At 46.9% G+C, this 22,049-nt stretch overlaps 1 pseudogene; it reads left to right on the top strand.

The window, feature by feature from the left end:
• Nucleotides 1–624: 624 nt before the first annotated feature.
• On the top strand, nucleotides 625–21,810 carry LOC119375887 (uncharacterized; annotated as a pseudogene).
• The last annotated feature ends 239 nt before the right edge of the window (nucleotides 21,811–22,049 follow it).

The following is a 22,049-nucleotide window of genomic DNA, read 5'->3' as shown; positions in this document are numbered from 1 at the left end:
GTTACAGCACATCACCTACAACACAGCATGAGTATGCCATCACGGCATACATCGCACCCCCCGATGGCTCAGTGAGGGGTGTCATTACGAACGCCTACTGGAAAGAATCACCACAAGAACTACTCGCGGACTTGATTTCGCGCAACCTCCACGAAACTATGCTAGACGCTCGCCGAATGGGACTCACGCGATCGATTCTCATTACATTTGGACAAGCCACCGTCCCCCGAAAAATTGTTTATGGTGGAGGACTGCATCTGTGCACGCCCTATACACCACAGGTCGAGACGTGCAGTAAATGCCGGACCATAGGCCACCACACGGATGTATGTATACAACCTAGGACGCACAAGTGCCCCAGATGTGGCCAATTACACCCGAAGCAGGCAAATCCAACATGTATTCCAGTCTGCATCATGTGCGAAGGCCCGCGTATGTCGGGGACACGGGAATGCAAGCACCGGCACCTACCTAAAGTAACCATGCCCACGTCACCACGTGAACCGCGATCCCAGGAACGGGTAGACAACTCAATAGACAACGGGTAGACAACGGGAGCACTAAATGCTCTGAGCCACCTGCCGGCCAACGAAAAGGGCAGTCCAAAAGTTCCGACCAACCTACATGGACCGACAAGCTGAAGACGCCCAATGGGACCAGACCACCAGCGACCAACTCCTGCCCCGGACCCCCGTGACCAGGAGCTCCGGGCTCTGCGTGTGGACGTAAGTCGTGTCACGAGCCTTGTAGGACAAAATCCTACTCCCCCCTCACCTCCTTCGCAGCAGTTGTCCCCAGAACAAATCACCCCACCCACTGCGCAGTCACCCAACAGCCCCGCCACACACAGCTCATCCCCCCATAAAAAGAAACGCAGTTCGGTCGCAGTCGACGATTATCAGGCTGATCTAAGAAACTTGGAAGACAAATTTGACGAAAAATTGTAGCTTTGGAGGCGCGCCTCGAAGCTAAATTTTCAACAATAGTCGAGTAGCTGTCTGCTCGTTTTAAGCAACAGATGGATGCACTATTACCACGCCTAACGCAAACTTTAGAAAGTAGGTTTACGCAATTTGAGACCCGCTTTCAGAGGCTCGAAACAACTACCAGCTCATCACATGAGGGGTCGTCTACCTCCATCTCACACACATCTTCTCCTTCTATCTCACTTCCACTACAGCCACAACAACCAATCCTCGCTCCACCCACGCTCCAATATGGCGGGTCGCGCTAGTTCTACCCATCTATCACTAATCCAGTGGAACTGCCGCGGCTTTCGGAGCAAGCAAGTGCCGCTGCAGCTCCTAATACCTACCCTCCCTGCCGTACCTAAACTTCTTTTGTTACAGGACACGCTACGCCAAGCCAAACTTACCAGTTACCATGCAGTACACTCAGACTCCACCGACACTCCCCGAGTATCCACACTCATTCATCGCACCCTTACCTACCAACAACACCAAATCACCTCCTCCGCTCCGTGCGTACTCATAGAAATCATACCCACGAAACTTAACACACCTCCGATTTTTATAGCCAATATCTTCCACACCCCATGCCAGGCCATGGCCATTCTCGATGCGCTACTGCAAAGAATTCACCGCATTGCGGGCCGAAACCCTCTACTCATAGGCGGCGATTTTAATTCTCAGCATACAGACTGGGGTTATCGGTACACCACAGCACGGGGTCGCAGGCTTTGGACTACCGTCCAAGACATGCGCCCCACTACACATACCAACTTTCACACACCAACCCGAATTGGCAATAGCGTAACCATGGACATTAGCCCAGACCTCACACTCAGCCGTTCTCTCAAAGATATCTCATGGTCTCGTACCCAACACACACTTGTAAGCGACCATTATATTATCGCCATACAAATACCTCTCACACCACACAGACCCCGACTCCTCACCCACAATCTTATTCACTGGGACGCTATACGATCCGCTCGTCGGGAACTCCCCGATACCCCGATACAAGACATTGATGATTGGGTCTCATCTATCCTCAATGACATAACCGCTGATACACAACACATTACCACATCACCCGACACCCCCACATTGGACACTCGCTGAGCCCACCTCTGGGAGGCGCACCATAGCATACTGGAGAGATGGAAACGACAGCAACATAACAGAACGTTAAAACGCCGACTGGCCACGCTACAGACACAAATAACTGCGCCCGCCGAGGAGTTGTGCCGTTCCAAATGGGGTCAGGTGTGCAGCAGTATAGCTGGCAACCTCTCTACCAAGTACGCATGGCACCTCCTACGGCACCTTATCAACCCCACAATACCACGCACAACATCACAACATCACATTGCACGCCTACTCCACAACACCACGCTTTGCCTCGACTTCCTTTTGGACCAGGACCAACTCCGCACAACACACACAGCACCCGGCACCTCCTCTCCTCTCCCGCCCTACACGGGAGCCCCGAATGAACACCTGGACAACGATATATTGGAGCAAGAGGTCCGTATGGCCCTCCAGAACATCCGCAAAAGCTCTGCACCGGGACAAGACAGGATAACTAACTCTATGCTCCGTAATCTGGATGACAAATTGATTGCGCTGAGTACAGATTACTTCAATAAATGCTGGAAGGAAGGCACGTCGCCACAATCCTGGCGCCATGCCAAGATTGCATTCATTCCTAAGCCTAACAAACCCCTTACCATATCAAACCTCCGCCCCATTTCACTCACATCGTGTCTCGGGAAGCTTCTCGAGCATGTTGCTTTGAACAGACTGACTCAACACATGCACGACCACAACCTATACCCGCACAGCATGGTGGGCTTCCGCCCAAGATGCCATGCTTCAACTGATGCACAACATTCTTGATCCTCTCATGCCCGCTCATACTAAAGCCGTCTTGGGCTTGGACTTAACCAAGGCCTTTGATCGAGTAGAACACCGAGCAACCATGGCGGTTTTCTCCCCTCAATGTGGGCGTTCGTATGTACGCCTGCATACAAACCTTCCTATCGGGACGTACGGCTGAGGTTCATATGGGCCCCCATGCGTCCCCTCCATGCACCCTCAGTATAGTACGTACTCCACAAGGTTCGGTCCTTTTCCATTTTCTCTTCAACGCAACACTCATTCCCTTAGCCCGCGCTCTTCACAACATCCCTCACCTTCGCCACACCTTCTATGCAGACGACATCACACTGTGGACCACCCATGGTAGTGATGGCGACATAGAGGAAACCATACAAACCGCCGCAAACATCACACAACAACACGCACAAAGCATTGGTATCTCCTGTTCCCCAGAAAAATCTGAGCTGTTTCTTATACGCCCTTCACCACGCACTCTTCCCACTGCCCCGATCACTGTAGCTCTGGCCGGTCGCCCTATCCCAGAGGTCAACACAATCCGGAACTTCGGCCTTCACATCCAAAACAACAGCCGTAACAATTTCACTATCCGGATACTCAAGCGGGTGACGGAAGCGCTATCGCACCTCGTCCGCAGAGTTTCTGGCAAACACTATGGCACGAAGGAACACCATTTGTGTCGTCTCATTCATGCCTTCATACTGAGCCGCTTCCTTTATACAATCCCGTATCTCCGACTTCGACAAGAAGAAATAGCCACTCTAGATGCCATGCTTCGTAAAGCCTACAAGGTGGCCCTACACCACCCCCTAACACACAGACCACTAAACTTCTTCAGCTTGGGCTCCATAACACCACACACGAACTCATTGAGGCCCACAAACGAGCGCAATACACTCGTCTAGCTCAGTCTTTCAACGGACGCTGCATACTTGACACCCTCAATATTCACATACCAGCAGCCGACCCCACACTTCTACCAATCCCCCGACCCACACACACACAGTTCATAGTAAAACCTCTCCCAAGAAACACCCACGTTACCAACCATTCGGCCCGCCGCAAGGCACGTGCAAAAGCTCTCTACAAATACTACGGTTCTGAAGATGACGCCGTATGTGTGGATGCAGCTTGCACGGGCGACGACGCGGAAGTTGCTGTCGTTGATCACACACTCCGACCCATCGCAACTCTCCACCTTCCTTCTGCGTCCACACCGGAATCCTGGGAAGAAGCGGCGATCGCGCTTGCCCTCACACAGACTGACGCCCGGTACGTTATTTCCGACTAGAAAACCGCGATCCTAAATTTCGCGCGAGGACGAGTCCACGAGACCGCTTTCCGAATTTTCAGCTCGCCCACCAAAATCCCGGCCCGACATGTGGAGCTGATCTGGGTGCTTGTGCGCTCTGGGAATCCCGGCAACGAAGCCGCCAATGACCCCGCCCGAGCTCTCATCAACCGGGCGGCGGTGGAATCGGAGTCGGGCTCTTCCAGGGAGCGCATGCATTCGTTCAGCGAGGTTACCCAGTCATATCGCGCCGCACGCCATATATACCCCCACCCCACCGATCCCTGAAAAATTTTCACCAAATATTATGGCGCCGCCTTCAGACCCGCACCCTTCCCTCCCCCTATTTCTTTTCCCGTATTTACCCGGGAGCGTACGCCCCGTCGTGTGCTCAATGCACTCACCCCCACGCTACCCTTACCCACATTCTCATAGAATTCCCAGCGGACCCTCCCCCGCGGTGCCCGGAGCCACTGACCACATGGAGGAATGGGAGACTCTGCTGCGCTCGACGGACCCGGCGGAGCAGAAGATCGCCACTGACCGGGCCGCTCACGTCATGGATCTGCATGAACTCATGAACGCATAGCGCAATGGGGTCTTGCGGGGACCCTGGGACGTACGTGCCCAAATCGCTTGGTCAAATAAAGTTTTACCTCCTCCTCCTCGTCTCTCGTGCCACCTTTTCCTTCTTCTTCCTCAGGTTATTTTCTTAATTCAGTCTTCAATATCTCTTCTTTTTTTTTCTTTCTCCTATATTTCTTCATTTGGAACGCGTTCTTTTATCTTATTTCTTCGTCCTCTTCTTCTGTATGTTTTCTTCGCATGCCAATATACTCATGACAATGCACCCTCCTTTCAAAAGTTTTTCATCCTGAAAAACTGCTCATGACGTCCCTTGGTGATTTCTTGGCCTTTTTATCGTCAATGTGCATCATAAGCACGTTATACGCGTCCTACCGATGCACTTCACTTCACTCCACGCACACACTCACAACACATCCTTGTCACTATTCCCATCACGTACGTCGTTGAACACTTCAAAGTTCACATAAATCATATAATGCAATCATAAATAATATAGCGCTCGTACTGTCTCCCTTCTTTACTCTATCTTCGTTTTTTGCGCTGTTTACCTCGACCAACTATGAATCGTTACCAACTTGCCCAGCTTTCAATTCTACATATAATGCCATTGCACCTCTTAGTCACCACTAAAATCATAATCACCTATTACGGTGTATTCAAGTCCATCAAAGAAATCATCTCACGCTTCAGTATACATATATATACATATATATATATATATATATATATATATATATATATATATATATATATATATATATATATATATATATGTTCGAATCGTTGTATTGCTTTCTAGAAATACTTGTCTCTTCTTTGCTCGCTTTTCCCATATTTTTTATTTTTATTTTTTATTTTTTGGTGAATCGTACACACGTTCTTCTACGGGTTTTTTCTGCATATATTTGTTCTTCTTCTTCGCTTTTCCCACGTTTGTGGCTGAATCGCATATACTTTTCCTGCCAGTATTTTCTGTAATATTTATTTGCACATCCTCACCTTCGTGACTGATTACACATATGATTCTTCATGCAAGAGTGATTATACTAGTCTTATTAGCATCGCTATGTTCTTTTTCTGTGTATCCAATTTTTGTGTTCATTGTACCAAGTTATCCCCCCCCCTATGTAATGCCCAACGGGCCTTTAGGGTAAATAAAATGAAAAAAAAAGGAAATAAGCACGTTATACGCGTCCTACCGATGCACTTCACTTCACTCTACGCACACACTCACAACACATCATTGTCACTATTCACATCACGTGCTTCGTTGGACACTTCTAAGTTCACATAAATCATATAATGCCATTGCACCTCTTAGTCACTACTACAATCACAACAATACAACAACAACAACAGCGATAGGCCTTTCACCCATTGTCGTTATGAGGTCCTGCTCAAAAAATCAGTACCCACGTTCTCTATTCCTTTCACGTTCTGGATATGAAAGCTATATTCTTGTAACGCAAGACTCCATCGCATTCCTCGCGCGTTAGTTAGCTTGGCTTTGCTTAAATACTCGAGTGGCTGATGATCGGCCTACACTCTGAAATGCCTCCCATTAAGGTAAATGTGAAATCGTTTCACAGCCCAAACCAGAGCTGGGCATTCCTTTTCAACTGTCTAGTAATGCTTTTCTCGCTCAATCAAGCGCTTGCTTGCGTAGAACACTGGATGCAGCGTATTGTCCTTTTCCTGCAGCAGCACGGGCCCCAGTGCTTTCTCTGACGCATCAGTGCGCAAAAGAAACTCTTGTTCCAGGTTGGGTGCTAGCAGAATAGGAGGTTCAGCCATGCGCTGCTTGAGTGCAGACGCTTGCGCTTTCGTCCATTTAACCGTATTGCTTGCGCCTTTCGTCAGATCCACTGGAGGGTCAGCTAACTCAGCGTAATGTGGAATGAAGTCTGTGTAAAATCCTGTCAACCCAAAGAAGGACTCTACCTCTTTCTTGGTATTCGGTGGCTTTGCTGCTTGGATTTCATCGAGGATGCCTTCTTTTGTGGCTATGTGACCCAGGCACAACTTGTGCCCAAGGAAAGTCACTGCTTGAAACCCAAATTCACATTTGTTTGGCTTAATTGTCAGTCTGGCCTCCTGTAATCTTCGAAAGAGCTATTCCAGTGTTTCCAGGTGCCCCCTCCACGTGTTTGTAGCTGCAAGGATGTCGTCAAGATAATGTTCCACGTTATTAAGACCATGCAGAAACCTCCTCATCAGTTTTGTGAACACGGCCGCCGCGGTCCTGAGTCCAAACGGCATATACTTGAATTGAAATAGTCTTCGTGTGCATGAAAACCCCGTCTTTTTGTATAGATGCATTCTCCAAAGGTATCTATGGCCAATACCCCTTTACCCAATCGAACTTCGAAAAAAATTCGGCAGATCCCACGTACCGTGGGAGTCGATGTTATGCGAAGCATGCGGCGGGTAGGAGACTGTGGCGTAACTTTTTTTACTGAGCGACACGTTACAAAATGACGCTAAAGATTTGTATAAATTTTGCACGCACACATATATATGTTGAAGAGCCGCATATGTGTAATATAACCAATTGTTTGCGGTTGGGTAACGCTGCCAATGGCAACGTGGGTATTACCAACACCAGAAGCGGTAAGCTGATATGTAGTGCTGATACGTGTCCCGAGAACGCACGCACGTTTCATGAACCCGCGTGCATGTGTGCAAGAAGTTCTTGACAGTTCTTGAACAAGGGCATCATCAACGTGATCAGTGAGCACCAGCAGCTTGTCATGACTTGTTATAGGATCCGGTCGTGATTGTGGTGATGAGGGGTCCATGTGTAGTGAAGTATGTGGTATAGTAGAGCTTTTAGAAGTGGATGCCTCGGTCATTTCATCGACAGAGCCGGCGACATGTCGGAACCTGAAGCCACCCTTCGCGTTGGTGAGGTATAGGCCGTCGAGGCTGGTAGGCCAATGCTACGTAGACCAACATCAGTGGATGGTGTTTGTCGTATTCGTAGACTACCTGGGCGTATGTGGCATACGTAGCCTAGTCTACAAAGCGGCTGTCAATCAATGTGGCATCATCCTCGGTCAGCATGAGGCCATCGCCCAGCCTCGTAAGAAATGAAGAGGACGCTGCATCGTTCTGGTGGACGAAGTGCACTTTACGATGCGGTGATGTGGATATCATATGTAACTTTCGTTAATGTATTCCTCCGGGGTCGAGCAATGCTCCAATATAGCTTGCTGAATCATAGGAATACAAACGTAATGTTTATTAGACTCATATAAAAGCGGAGCCAACACTGGAACCACAGACGTTAATCTGATATGACGCCTGTATCGTAGAGTACACATCGTAGGAGTATCATGTAGTGTTCATTGCTTTCTTGCAAGATCACATAGCCAGCACCACAACCACAACCACAATTGACGTTGCACCGATATTACGCCTGCGTAGGCTGTTTTTCCTAACCAATGTATAGACCTAGCGTGGCTCAGTGGTAGAATACCTGATTGCCACGCAGAATGCTTGGGTTCAATTCCTGCTGGGATCGTAATTTTCATTTTTTCCATTCGTTGAGTCAACGCTGCCGATGTTGGTTTTCCTTAACGCTCTAGCATTTAAGTTGCCAATGCCTGTTCTCGCCGTTCCTGGGTGGATATATACTGTCAATCACCTGTGGCGCATACCCGTACACCGCGGCCCGTGGTAAACGGGTATGTGCCACACGTGTCTAGTGGAAAGGGTTTGATGACGTACGCCACAGGATTTTAACGTTATTCATGTCATGACCCGGCAATCATGTTCGTCAAATCCTCTTACCCTCCCATGTAAATTTTTGCCTACACCAAGTTAAGGAGGCGATCATGAGAGCATCCAGACGTAGGCGGCTAGATAGATAGATAGATAGATAGATAGATAGATAGATAGATAGATAGATAGATAGATACGTAGATAGAAACGCTCAAAGTGCCAGAGGTTCGCTAAGAAATGCTTCGCATTTAAAAACCTCTTTCCGCCGTTCTTTGCAAAGACCACATCCACTCTCGGTATTGCTTCCCAGTCCGCCAAGAGTATGTTGTTTAACCGTCTAAAGTCCACACAAATACTGTTGGAACCGTCGGGGTTCTTTACCACAACCAAAGGTGCCTTGTAAGGTGATGTCCACCTCTCTATGATACCTAGGCGGAGCATCTCATCTACCTCCTTTCCAATGGACTCTTGTACCACCAACGGCAAAGGGTACTGCTTGACGTAAACTGGCGTCATAGTGGTACAGTCTAGCTTGCATTCAATGACATTAGTTCTCCCTGGAAGGTCAGAGAATAATTCACCACATTTTTTCAATAGTGTTTCACTGCTTCTCTCGTCTCCAGCGCTGGATTGATCACAAACTTCTCCATCCCCATGCTCTTCTTGTAGTTGCAAGTTTGCACTTCAATGTCGTCTTTCTCTGCTGTCACAATCATACACGCCTTCTAAACCTTTTGGCTCATTTCTCTTCTAATATTTTTTAACATGTTTGTATGAAACACTTTCTTGGCATTATTCACCAGCAGTTCGTAGTCTACTTCTTTCTTTTACAGCGAAAGCTGTTATGAGGCGCTGCCGCCGCCGCCACCGCCGCCGGTGTCCGTAACCACTATCGCTCGAAATAAGAAAAAAAAACGAAATAAGAAAAAAAATTCCAGGATGGAACGAGGTTCGAACCTAGGTCTTCTGCGTGGGAGCCCAGTATTCAACCTCTGAGCCATGCCGGTACTTGAAACTGCTTTGCAAGAAGGTCCTATACAGGCTTCATGTCGGGAAGGAACCACAATAACATATGCAATATAGCGTGGTCGAAGAGTACAATAAGCACCAAGCGTCGCACAACGCGAATTCGGTAACCGAGCGTCACACAATGCGAATTGCGCAACGAGAAGGTTGTTGAATGCTTTCAACCCATTACACAGGGCTCCACCATAATTGTTCATCGTGATCAGGCACAGCAACAACAAAGTGCGCATAATGCCTTACATACGTTCAGCAGCTACCACGGTTCTCCGTAGAATGACGAAAAATGGCGTAATGCCTGCTTTCCTACTTCTCGACCATTACAATGATTTATAGCGTAGTGGGTTCCTCACAAGTGCACTTGTATTGGTTTCCCAGGAAGCCCATAAGCGCATGATCCATTCTCTCGGGGTCTCAGTAAAGTTCTTCGCCCCCCCCTCTCTCTCTCCCACGTCAACGTATGTTATCCTGCAAGGCGGGAGAGGGAAATAGCGACCGGGCGTCACCCAATGCACATTACGTATCTGGTGGGCCATTTTAAGCTTCCAACTCATTACAAAAGGCTGCGGCATAATTCTTCATCGTCATCAGTCGTCGCTTCAATGAAGTGCACATAATGCCTTACAGACGTGTAGCTGGTGCCTCGCTTCCCCGCACAATGACGAATAATGGCTCAGTAGGTGCTTCCCATTTTCACAGGTATTGCTATTTATGACATAGTGGGTACCTTGCTAGTGTACTTTTATTAGTAGCCCCAAGAGAGCTTACAACGGGCTCTAGCAACGCAGCTCTTCCAGCTTTCGCCGTGACTGTGCTGCGGTTTCAGCGCAGGCCTGGCGTTTTTTCTGTGTAACCTGGAATGGACCCTCCCACTGCATCAGCAGTTTATTTGCATCACTGGGTAATAATACCAGAGCCTTGTCTCCAGGTTTCAGATTCCTTGACACAGCCTTCTTGTTGTAATATCCCTTATATCATTCCTTTGCTTCACACAGTCTTTGATGCGCTAACTTGCATGTTTCTTCAAGCTTCTTTCGCAGTTCTAACACGTACGTATAAGTCGTCTAAACGTCGTTGTCAAGGTCTTCGTCTGCCCATACCTCTTTCAGCACCGTTAAGGGTCTTCTGACCGTGTGGCCATACAACATCTCAAAAGGTAAGAAGTTAAGGCTTGCTTGCGGCACTTCCGGGTATGCAAACAATAGTGCTGGCAAGTAACGATCCCAATTAGTAGGTCTTTCTTGGCACATTTTCTTAACCATGTTCTTTAAAGTGCCATTAAATCTTTCCACCAGTCCATTGGACATGGGGTGATACGGCGTAGTGAGCATCTGCTGAATTGATAGCAGCCTAATAAACTCTCTCATAAGTTGAGATGCGAAATTCGAACCTCTGTCGCTTAGTATTTCTTTTGGGCGACCGTACCTAGAGAATATCTCTAGTAAACCTCAGTGACATGGATTGCAACTATACTTCTCATTGCGATGGATTCTGGATATCTTGTCGCCATGTCAACCATCGTGAGAACATATCGGTTCCCTTCAATAAAACTTGCTGCTGGGCGAGTTGGTTCATACTTGCAAGGAAAGAATACTGATGCGCACACACATTCCCTTTAGTAGAAGCCGGCGTAATTGGACCTATGATATCCATTGCTACTCTTTGGAATGGTACGTCAATGACTGGCATGTTTCCTGCCTTGTCGTCCTTTAAGAAACGTCCTCTGGCAGACGTCACAAGACTTCACGTATCTCTTCACTTCGTTCTGTAGACCCAGCCAAAAAAAATCCCCACTGATCTTCGCAACCGTCCTTCTTATGCCCTGATGACCTGCCATAATTCTGTCGTGTGCCAAAGTACCGCTTGTCGTAGATCTTTTGGTACGAACAACTGCAAAGCTTCCCTTTCCGACGCAAACCGGCATCTCCTATACAAAAGTCCATTTAGTCGCTGATATTCGTGAACAGTCCTACTTTTTCTTTTCGGGTTTGTGTTTCCTTGTTTGTCAAAGCATGCTTGAATGGACGCATCTTTCCTTTGCATTTCAGCAAACTATTGCTGCATGACCTTTAGTACCTCGACTGCAGGCACTTTCAGCGCAGCTAACGGCCGGTGTGTATTTCTTTGACAAGATCTTGTCGTCACAGCCAACGATACTGCTTCGACAGGTTCTCCGCCTCCAATTTCATTGCTTCATTGTCGCCCTTATATTCGCCACGTACTTCCGACTCCATCTGAGGCAGTGTTGTTGCTCTTGCGCCTGTACTCTTCTACGTTGGATTAGGCTCATCCACTTTCCTGACGCCTGGTATATTACCCAATATAAGGTCGTAGAGTGGTTCCTCGACACACTTGACTCTAATCGAACCGCTGTAAAAAGGCGTTTACACCTGTATCTTGGCTTCCGGTAAGCATCAAACAGTGCGGTCAACCAGTATAACAGACGCCGTCTCACCTCTCATGTCCTCTTCGCGCACCAAACTCCGTCTCGCCAAGGCTATATTTGTGCCGCTATCTCGAAGCACCCTCACTTGCGTTCCGTACACCTCTCCATAAACAACCGGTGGATGCGGTGCTTCATCTCTTTGTTGAGTGCTATCTCTGTTCTTGTTGTCTTTGACAGTTCCGTTATGAGGAGCTTTCTTGTCCGAATCTATCATGCGTGGTACTACTTTCTTCATCGGGACTACACAAGCAGCTTGGCCCTTGTTCCGTAGTCGGCAATCTTCAGTGCGATGCCCTATCCGTTTACAGTGTTCGCAAAACACCTGGATCTTACTGTTGTCTCCTCCGAAACGACAGTCCCGGGCACGATGACCAACCCGGTTGCACAAGAAACACCTCAGCATTTTTGGTATAGCACCAGCCATTGCTTGCTTTTGACCACCTTTCATTTTATGGGGATTTTCCTTTGTTTTACTTAAATTGTTGGAGCCTTGCGCTTCAAGAAATTGATCGGCACACTCAGCATAATCATCAAGCTGCTTCAATGCTCGTTCTTTAAGAAAAACACTCAGGTTTAGGCTACAACAAGTCAAGAATTGTTCAATCACGATTCTACCTCGGACACCTTCGTATGTCTTCTCTGTGGCGGACATTTTTATCCATCTCTCGAAATAGTTTGTGAATCTACAAACAAATTGTTTACCTGTCTATGCATTTTCGGGTTTAAATTTTCGAAATCTTTCTCGAAATCCTTCAGCTGTTAACCTGAATCGCGGAAGCAAAGCCTTTTTGACCTTGCCGTAGTCCATCGACTCGGACGCGGGCATTCTTCCAAACACACTCAAGGCTTCGCCCACTAAACATAGACTCAGTGCTGTTGCCCACTCGCGTCTCTCCCATCCTTGACCCACAGCGATTCTTTCAAAACGGTGCAGATAAGCATCTAGATCATCCCTTTTATCATCAACGGGAGCCATTAGCTTCCGCGGACAAATGCTCTTTGCTCTAGGAAGCTCCTGTACCTCAGATACAGATGACCTACTCTCATCATCTCTGACGCTCGACGCGTCTGCTAATCGCAACTTTAAGAGGAGTATCTCCTTCTCGGCTACGCGCGCATCGCGACCTTCCTTTTCCGCACGCTCAAACAACGTAATTGACTCCTCTCGGCTGAGTCCCAGCGCAGTCGCTACTCCCAACAATTTCTCGTAATCCATACTTCTGTGGCGTGAGAGACTGACTAGGTAGGATGATGAATCCTGGCAGGCTCGCCAATATTTTGTCACGGTCTCTATAGATGGAAATGCACGACACAGGAACATTGTGGAGCACGAAAAATTTTTATCACTGAAAAACACATATGAAAAACCCCAGTATCAAAAAAGGCATGCAAAAAAACTATGAAACTCTCTTTTTCAACTATGTACAAAAAACTAAGTCATAGTTACAGTTAGTCACAAGTGCGTTGCATTGACGTAGCTGCTGCTTCGGGGTCACATCGTACGGCTCGTCGCATCAGCGATGTTCGCAGCGTCGCTGGTGTACGTCCGTCAGCTGTACCGCCGATGTAGCTCAGGAACGACGTCGAAGTCAGCTCTCCGCAGCGGCTGTACTGCTCGTCCACTCTGGTGCGAGGCCTACGGGGCGTAGCCGTAGGAAGCCTGGCGTGTCCTCCCGGGGATGACGCCGTTGTGCCCGAGCTCTACTCCTGGCCGTGCTCCCGCAGCTCACAGGTCGTTGCTGCGAAGGCGGGGGTACGTCCTTGCCATTTGCACTGCTAGCTGTCTCGGGTCGCACGTCATGCCGCCGCTACCGCTCGCCCACGCTTCTTCACGTTCCAAGCGCGCTCTGTCCTCTCCCGGCCACGTCGCCTCTCGTGCCGCTTTTTGCTTCTTCTTCCTCAGGTTCTTGTCTTAATTCCGTCTTCAATATCTCTTCTTTTTCTTTCTTTCTCCTATATTTCTTCATTTGGAACTCGTTCGTTTATCTTATTTCTTCTCCCTCTTCTCTGTTTTCTTTGCATGCCAATATACTCATGACAGTAGTAGAACGCCGACATATATTATTATCAACAAAGAATGAACGTTATTGGGCATTAGGCTATTGCTCAATTGGGTTGGGTGCCGCATGTGATGCCGGCGGTAGCATCCTTCGATACCTACGTGCACAGCCTAACTTATCGGCTCCAGTTGCCTTTTTCGTGTGGCGAAACATCGGACTACTATTGGTAGCGCCGCCAGAAAGACGGATCCATGAGACTCCGACGAAATGCCTTCAATGGCGACAATTGAACACACAAAAAAGGTACATGATGATAGTGTTGCACGGACTTCTCGGCGCTAGCTGCGGACACAGCAGCCCACCATCAATCCTTCTTCGTCGTCTGCCGATCTCCGACACTTCGCAAGCTTTTGCAGCAAGGCAGTGTGTGGATAATAATAATGACTGTTGGGCTCCAATGCCCCGAAACTACGATATGATTATAAGGAACGCCGTAGCGGAGGCCACCAAAAATTTGGACCATCTGCGGTTCTTTAACGTGCACCTAAATCTCATACACGGGCCTCAAGCATTTTTGCCTCCACCGAAAATACGGCCGCCGCGGCCGCGATTCGATTCCGCGACCTTCGAGTTGTCTATGGATGGGATCTGGAAAACAGTGTATCCGAGATGTTGACAAAAACACTGCATATGCGCGGCGTGGTGACGCTATATCTCTGAGCGATGGACTAATGTTTCAATAACAAGAGCTTGATTTGCCCGAGTTGGTTCATGCTGAATATCGTGGGTACAGCACAGCATCAGTAGGAAACATCTACTGATGGTTCATCACTAGGCCCACTTATTTGCGACATCTTTTTATCTGTAATAGAAAAACGGATTTCTGCGAGCCTTGCATGTGGGCGTGTACGCCGAGTGTATCGTTATGTTGACGACTACCTTTTGCTTGTTGAAGAGAGCGGACAAATGTGTTTTAATGATAAAGTTACGGCCGTGCTCAATGTCTTCAAACAGCACTCATGGGGGCTCAACTTCACATTTGAATTGCCAAAAGACGAGGGCATACAATATTTAGACGTTCGCATTTCATTCTCTGACAATTGGCATACTTGCTGGTGCCATCAACCTAGGAGCGCTAAGAATGTTCTTCCTTTTGACAGTGGCCATTCAAAAGTAATCAAAAGATGAATTGCCGCCACACGTATTCAGGCTGCGCTTCATAAGTCATGTGAGCACAAGGCTGAGGCCAGTCTCACTACGCAGATTGATAAACTAAAAGCTGCTGGCTATCCAAACAGCGTCGTCGTACCCGTTTGCGAAAGCCTCCTAGAGAAAGTAAAGCGCCAAAACACGGGACAAAGGGAAAACAAAATGATCAAAGACCATTGCATGTCATACCCTATGTACATAAGGTGTCTCACAGCTTAACGAAAATGGCAACCTGATATGACAATAATTTGTTGTTTTCCGCCCCGTACAAGCTCTCAAAAGTGTCTGTCCTAAATTGCAAGAAGACTGGTCGACAATGCAACATTCGTCATGAGCACAGCTTCACAGAATGCCAATCAAATGTTGTCTATGAGATACCGTTAACCTGTGGAAAATTATATATAGGTCAAACAGGGCAATGTTTTAATGATCGAGCTAGGCAGCATGCATACAACGTTAAGAATGGGTATGGTAGCCATACGGCTATACATTGCAAGGAATGCAAGTGCAGTCCTATATTCCATTAGACAAGGTTTTGAAAAAAGCAAAAACGAAGCATGAAAGAGAAATTATAGAAGCGTTTTTTATCAAGAAGGCCTCGGATCAGTGCATTAGTACACCTTATCTTCACTTATCCGATAGAGAATATTCTTTTCTTAGCATAGTCAAACAGTCTCACACGTGTTATCGCGCATGCGCACGGATTCTGCACCATGTATAAAAGCGGCCGGAGCACCTTCACTAAACTCTAGTTGAAAGTCGGCGCTCTTTCCTGTGTGTCGTTTTTTTGTACAGATGTTGCGCTGTACACACGATATTCATAATGTTTCAGTCGGACTCACGGTTGGACTCACGTCTCTGTTGTCACTGGCTCTCTGGGCCAGCGGCAATTGAGACGCGAGTCCAACCGACGCTCTCGGGCTAAGATGACTGACGACGTTCGATCGGGCCAACGACGCTAAGCACAAACACAGTGCCCGCTAGGACTCTCGGTATCGCGAAGCCTAAAACGCCCATCGTCGAGACGCCGGGCGTTTTAGACTGCGGCCGATAAAACTCCCATCGGCTACACGGGAGCCTCGGCAAGGCTGGAACGGTAGTTGGTCGGGAATATGTTTAGTACCCCTGCGGCGTCTGTAATCATCTGTTGCGCCATCTCCGGCGTGCGGGACCAACTGGACTGGGCGGCGAGAGCAGTGTGTGCCATCGGACTGACCCGAACAAGTGCTGGCGTGTGTCGCGACTCGGCGCTTCAGTAAGTTATGCCCCGGTTCGCCACCACTGCGTACACCTCCCAAAGACAAATGTGGCCGTCGAGGAAAGGCGGGAGTTCCATGCCTGCGCATGCGTGGCTCGACCAGTATGTCGTCGAGGAGCATCTGCTGACTGTCGTTGAGGGGCATCTGCTGACGTTGTTACGTCAGCAGATGCCCCTCAACGACATACTGCTACGACAGATGATACGGCATTGCCAGGCAGGAAAATAATTATTAGGATTATTTAAATAAAACAAATTAAACAGCTTCGTTGGCGTTCCATCTTAACATAGTGGAAGTGCTCCTAGTATTTCTTTTGTGTTGATCTGCCGAAGCGAACCCATCATAATCCTAGGAACTTCTAGGAATAATTATTCCTCAATGTACCCGCACGAGAAATCTCTCTAACGGATTGAACAATTCTTTGTCAGATGAATGATAATAATAATAACAAAATATCTGGGGTTTTAGGTTCCGAAAACAGATATGACTATAGTGGAGGGCTCCGGAAATTTCTACCATGTGGTGATCAATAACATGCACTGGCATCGCACACTACACGGGCCTCTAGTATTTAGCCTCCATCAAAATTCGACTGCCACGGTCTGGACCGAAACCACGATCTTCGGGTCAGCAGCCGAGCACCGTAATCAGTCTTCCAACGATGCAGACGGTACGATGAGAAATGTAATCATGAACTTGATTGTACATTTTTACAGTTTGTACAGCAGAAAAAATTGTGTATTGTCCTGTTTAATAACTTCCACTCTACAATTCAACCGAAAATGCCGTCTGTTGTATTTTCTGTCTCCGATTTATGTGCACAGATTGAAAATACTCCCCACGTCATCTCGCATACATGGTATCACCGCAAGGTTCCTTGAGGTGACTTTGCAGGTGGCTTTAACTTACCTTCTGTTGACTGGCACTATTCATTTTCGAATACTGGTCGATGCACGGATGTTGAATCTTTCCTTGATAATATGGTAAACCTCTGTGTGCAACAAGTGGTAACAGAGCCTACGCGAGTTTGTGATGCATCCTCTTCAATCCTGGATCTTGTTTTTGTTGCTAGGTCTATTGAACAATTTACAGTGTCGGTTAATCTCGGTATTTCCGATCATTCTATGGTGTTATTAGCGTTTATAATTGATAAACCCTGTAATGCGCCCCCCCCCCCCCCCGAAATCGCTTTTCTTAAAGACTTTTCTCGTACCAGGCGCAGAGCGTTTTGGATCATCTTGAGCTAGTGTTTAACATTATTTTCAACATAGCTTACAAATTTTCTAAAGGAATCCCCTCAGAATTTCTGGGATTTCTTAAATAAAAAAAGTCTGTTAACCAGATTGAAATCGATGGTGTTCGAATTGATGACAATGATGCCATTGCAGAATATTTTAATATGTATTTTCACAGTGTGTATTTCGTTTCTTCAGAAACAGTTATTCTTAACCCTGTATGTTGCTCAGACTAAGAAGGTATTGTATCGCTACTAGATATTGTCGCTATGCTTCTTAACCTGAAGACGAAAACATCGTCTGGTCCTGATGGCCTTCCAAATGCATTCCTTCGTCGATATTCAGCAGCACTCACCCCATTCCTCGCATACATTTTTCGTGCATCTTTGTCCTCTTCACACCTACCGAATGACTGTCGAACGGCACGTGTGGTGCCCGTACGCAAGAAAGGGGACACTGCACTGATTACAAACTATCGTCCTATATCGCTCACTTCTTCCTGCTGTGAGATTTTTTATCATATTGTTGCAAATTACATTATTAAATTTTTAACAGACAACAACGTTCTTTCTTCATTTCAGCATGGATTCAGGAAGGGTTTTTCTACGGTCACACAACTAACCACTGTATTTCACAGTTTTGCAAGCGTTCTTGACGAACCTGGTCAAACTGACGTATGTTTTTTTAGATTTTCAGAAAGCCTTCGACCTTGTTTTACAAGAAAATTTACTTTGCAACTAAGATACATTGGCCTCCCCTTTTTCGTCATTAATTGGATTTCTGCCTAGTTAAACAAACGCACCCAATCGGTTTCTATTAATGGTCACCACTCGCGTAGTTTGCCAGTTACTTCGGCGGTACTACGAGGTAGTGTACTGGCACCGCTCCTATTCTTGATTTTTATTAACGACATCGTTAACTTTATAACAGAGCCAGTTCAAATTCGCTTATTTGCAGATGACTGCATATTGTATCATGAGGTTGTTTGTCGAGAAGATCAGGAACTTTTGAATACTAACTTCCATAACCTTCATTCATGGTGTAAACAATAGGGCATGAAGCTAAATGAAACAAAAAAAAACAAAAACAGGACATACATATAACAAATAAAATACATAAACGGCTCTTTTCTTACAGTCTTCCAGATAATCACCTAGTTGATGTAAACGGTAAACGAATACACATATTTGGGGGTGACCATAACTAACAACCTCAGTTGGAATTCTCATATCGCTAACATTTGTGCTTCTTCTTTTCGCAAACTTTGCATTCTGCGCCACAAACTTAAACAGGCGCCCCCAGAAACCAAGCTTCAGGCATATAAAGCACTAATTAGGCCTAAGTTAGAATACGTTTGCACCGTGCGGGATCTTCACACCAACCACAATACTAACGCACTTGAAATGGTTGAGCCCAAAGCTGTCAAATTTATTTTTTCTAAATTCCGTACGACCGATTTGCCAGCAGCTCTCATGCGCACTCATGGAATACAAACTTTGAAACTACGACGTAAAATACTCCGGCTTAAATGTCTTTTTCTACTGAAAAATAAGAAGCTCTCTTTTAATCCTGGTCCATATCTTCGCCCGTTATCAACAAGACTAACCAGAATCATCATCCTGAATCTTTCACTCCATATCACACAAGAACTAACACCCTTCAAGTTTTCTTTTTTCCTCGCACTAATAACGAATGGATCACACTGCCATTATCATTGACTGATTCAGTTGAGTCGATTGACCTGACTGATTACTAATATTCTAACACTGAAATTGAAATGAGAGCGTTTATTTGTATTTTTTTCGCCTTTTCGAATTTTCTGTATTGTATTGCAATTTACCCCTTCTCTCTGGGCACATGTGGGCCTGTAGTATGTTGCAAATATATAAATAAAACACCAAATGTATTTCTACTGCTTATGCACTCTTAATACAGTCACAGTCTTGTGCTACTGCCAGCATGCGTGAACAACGCTGATTTTTCGCTCTACACAGCGGCTGCCTTCGCCGAGTGAAATTCCAGGAACACACCCCGTGTTCCTCTATGGGTACCGTGCCCAAGTTTATTTGTTTTGATATTCGGCAATTCATACCCGCAAACGATAATGACTCAATCTGTAATAAAATAATAATACATACGGAAGAGCTGAATTATGCGGTTCTCACAATGAGCGACACATAACAATATATCCGATGTCTAAAAGGAAAATACGCTCTTCGTGCGCAAAACGTTTCAGAAAAGAAGAGAGATAGGACAGAGCGCACACTTACAACCAGTTTATTGCTCAGATGGCGCGAAAATATATATGCTCATGAGGGCGAGGAGATGACACACAGAGAAAGGGAAAGTGATGGCGGACGTGCAAAAACATCTTATTCACATCTTGAAATCATATTTCAACTAAGAATATACTCGTATTCATTGTCCAACAAGTTGATAGACGGGGCGCTTACACACTAAGTTCCTGCCTTGCGAATCAAAAAAGCTTCGTCAATTTCACGTGCCCTCTTGTCCCTATATCTTGCCATTACCTGGCAATCATCAAACAAGGGGGTGCACCCACACTTGGCACAGTGACTTGCCAAGTGAGCGCCCACTGATCCGCGCATGAGTGGGCTCGCTGATCGGCGCATGAGTGGCCCACTGATCCGCGCATGGGTGGGCTCGGTCGCTGCGCCACAATGATGACCACTAATCCTTTCGTCTTCGCCACACAGGTGATCGTTCCCGTAATCACCCAGATCGTCTTGCCATCTCTTGGTGATGTCTCCTTGACCCGCATTACAACGACCCCGCTACTGCGCACTGGACGCGACATGGAATTCTGCTCCTCTGCATTTGGCCTCCCAGCGGCGCTTTCCTTGGGGCATCCGCCCCTTGGTCCTGCTTGGGAAGTGTCATCGTCATCAACAGTCATCGTTCGGTCAGCTATAAAAGAACGCCACCCGCGCTCAGCAATTCGTGGGCTCGGTGGCTGCGCCACAATGATGACCACTAATCCTTTCGTCTTCGCCACACAGGTGATCGTTCCCGTAATCACCCAGATCGTCTTGCCATCTCTTGGTAATGTCTGCTTGACCCGCATTACAACGACCCCGCTACTGCGCACTGGACGCGACATGGAATTCTGCTCCTCTGCATTTGGCCTCCCAGCGGCGCTTTCCGTGGGGCATCCGCCCCTTGGTCCTGCTTGGGTAGTGTCATCGTCATCAACAGTCATCGTTCGGTCAGCTATAAAAGAACGCCACCCGCGCTCAGCAATTCGTGGGCTCGGTGGCTGCGCCAAAATGATGACCACTAATCCTTTCGTCTTCGCCACACAGGTCTGTAAGCAATACTCCCTGTTTTCTAAACGGACGAGCAATTACTTTTTAGTTCAGCTACCGGGCCCACGGTGTTGTGTTGCTGTCGCTGTTGAAATTGTTGACACAATTCGATGTTTACTGTTACTGGCTGGCGATATCGAATCTAACCCTGGTCCTGATACATCTGCCGTATTGTCTGAATTACGAAAACTAACTACCGGGCAGTCTCAGCTGATTTCAGAGGTTAAGAACCTTAAAGACAAGCTATTAACTACTGAACAAACATTAACTGTCGTAAGCCAACGCCTAACCGACCTGGAAAATCATTACCAGAACCTTCTCTCAATCAGGGCCGACATTGACAGCTTGAGGGCCGACTGTACGCAAACAGCTGGCTTAGTTTGCAACATTGAAGCCCGACTGGATGAAGCAGAAAATCACTCGCGCCGAAACAACCTAATTTTTTATGGTGTTCCTGAAACAAACACAAAAGAAAGCTTCGCTCAGTCAGAGCAACTAATTATTGACATCTGTCGCAACAACTTAGACGTCAATGTGGATCCTAAGGAAATTGACCGTGCACACCGTCTAGGTAAATTCAGCCAAAACCGACGCCGCCCTATAATAGTTAAGTTTACTTTTCACAAAACTAAATCTGCAATCCTCTCCTGTGGCCGTAAATTCAAGGGAACAGACTGCAGCGTGTGAGAGGATTTTTCCACTGCAGTCAGTACTGCACGAAAACACCTCCTTGCTTTTGCTAAATCTAAAGCAGTCCCATATTCCCTGAGGTACAAAACGCTCTTCATCGGACCGCAGCGTTACATTTTTGATGCATTATCTCAAACGGTAAAGGAATGTTCTGTCTAGCAATCAGCTCGTAAAACGAAAACGCCCAGTCGTACAAAAAACCACCCCTTTAAAAGATCTGTCCTTTTCCATCATTTTCACAAACATACGTAGCTTCTTGCCGAAACGTGAGGCTATATCAAATCTTCTATCGTCCTCCGCCAGTAATCTGCTGGTACTAACAGAGACCTGGCTGACTAATGATGTCAATGACGTTGAACTTCTTGCTGACTTGCCAAACTTCAATATATTCCGGAAAG

This window comes from Rhipicephalus sanguineus, unplaced genomic scaffold (genome assembly GCF_013339695.2).
Source record: "Rhipicephalus sanguineus isolate Rsan-2018 unplaced genomic scaffold, BIME_Rsan_1.4 Seq10031, whole genome shotgun sequence".
NCBI lineage: Eukaryota > Metazoa > Arthropoda > Arachnida > Ixodida > Ixodidae > Rhipicephalus > Rhipicephalus sanguineus.
The sequence above is the reverse complement of the archived record's forward strand: the minus strand, read 5'-3'. Positions and strand labels throughout refer to the sequence as shown.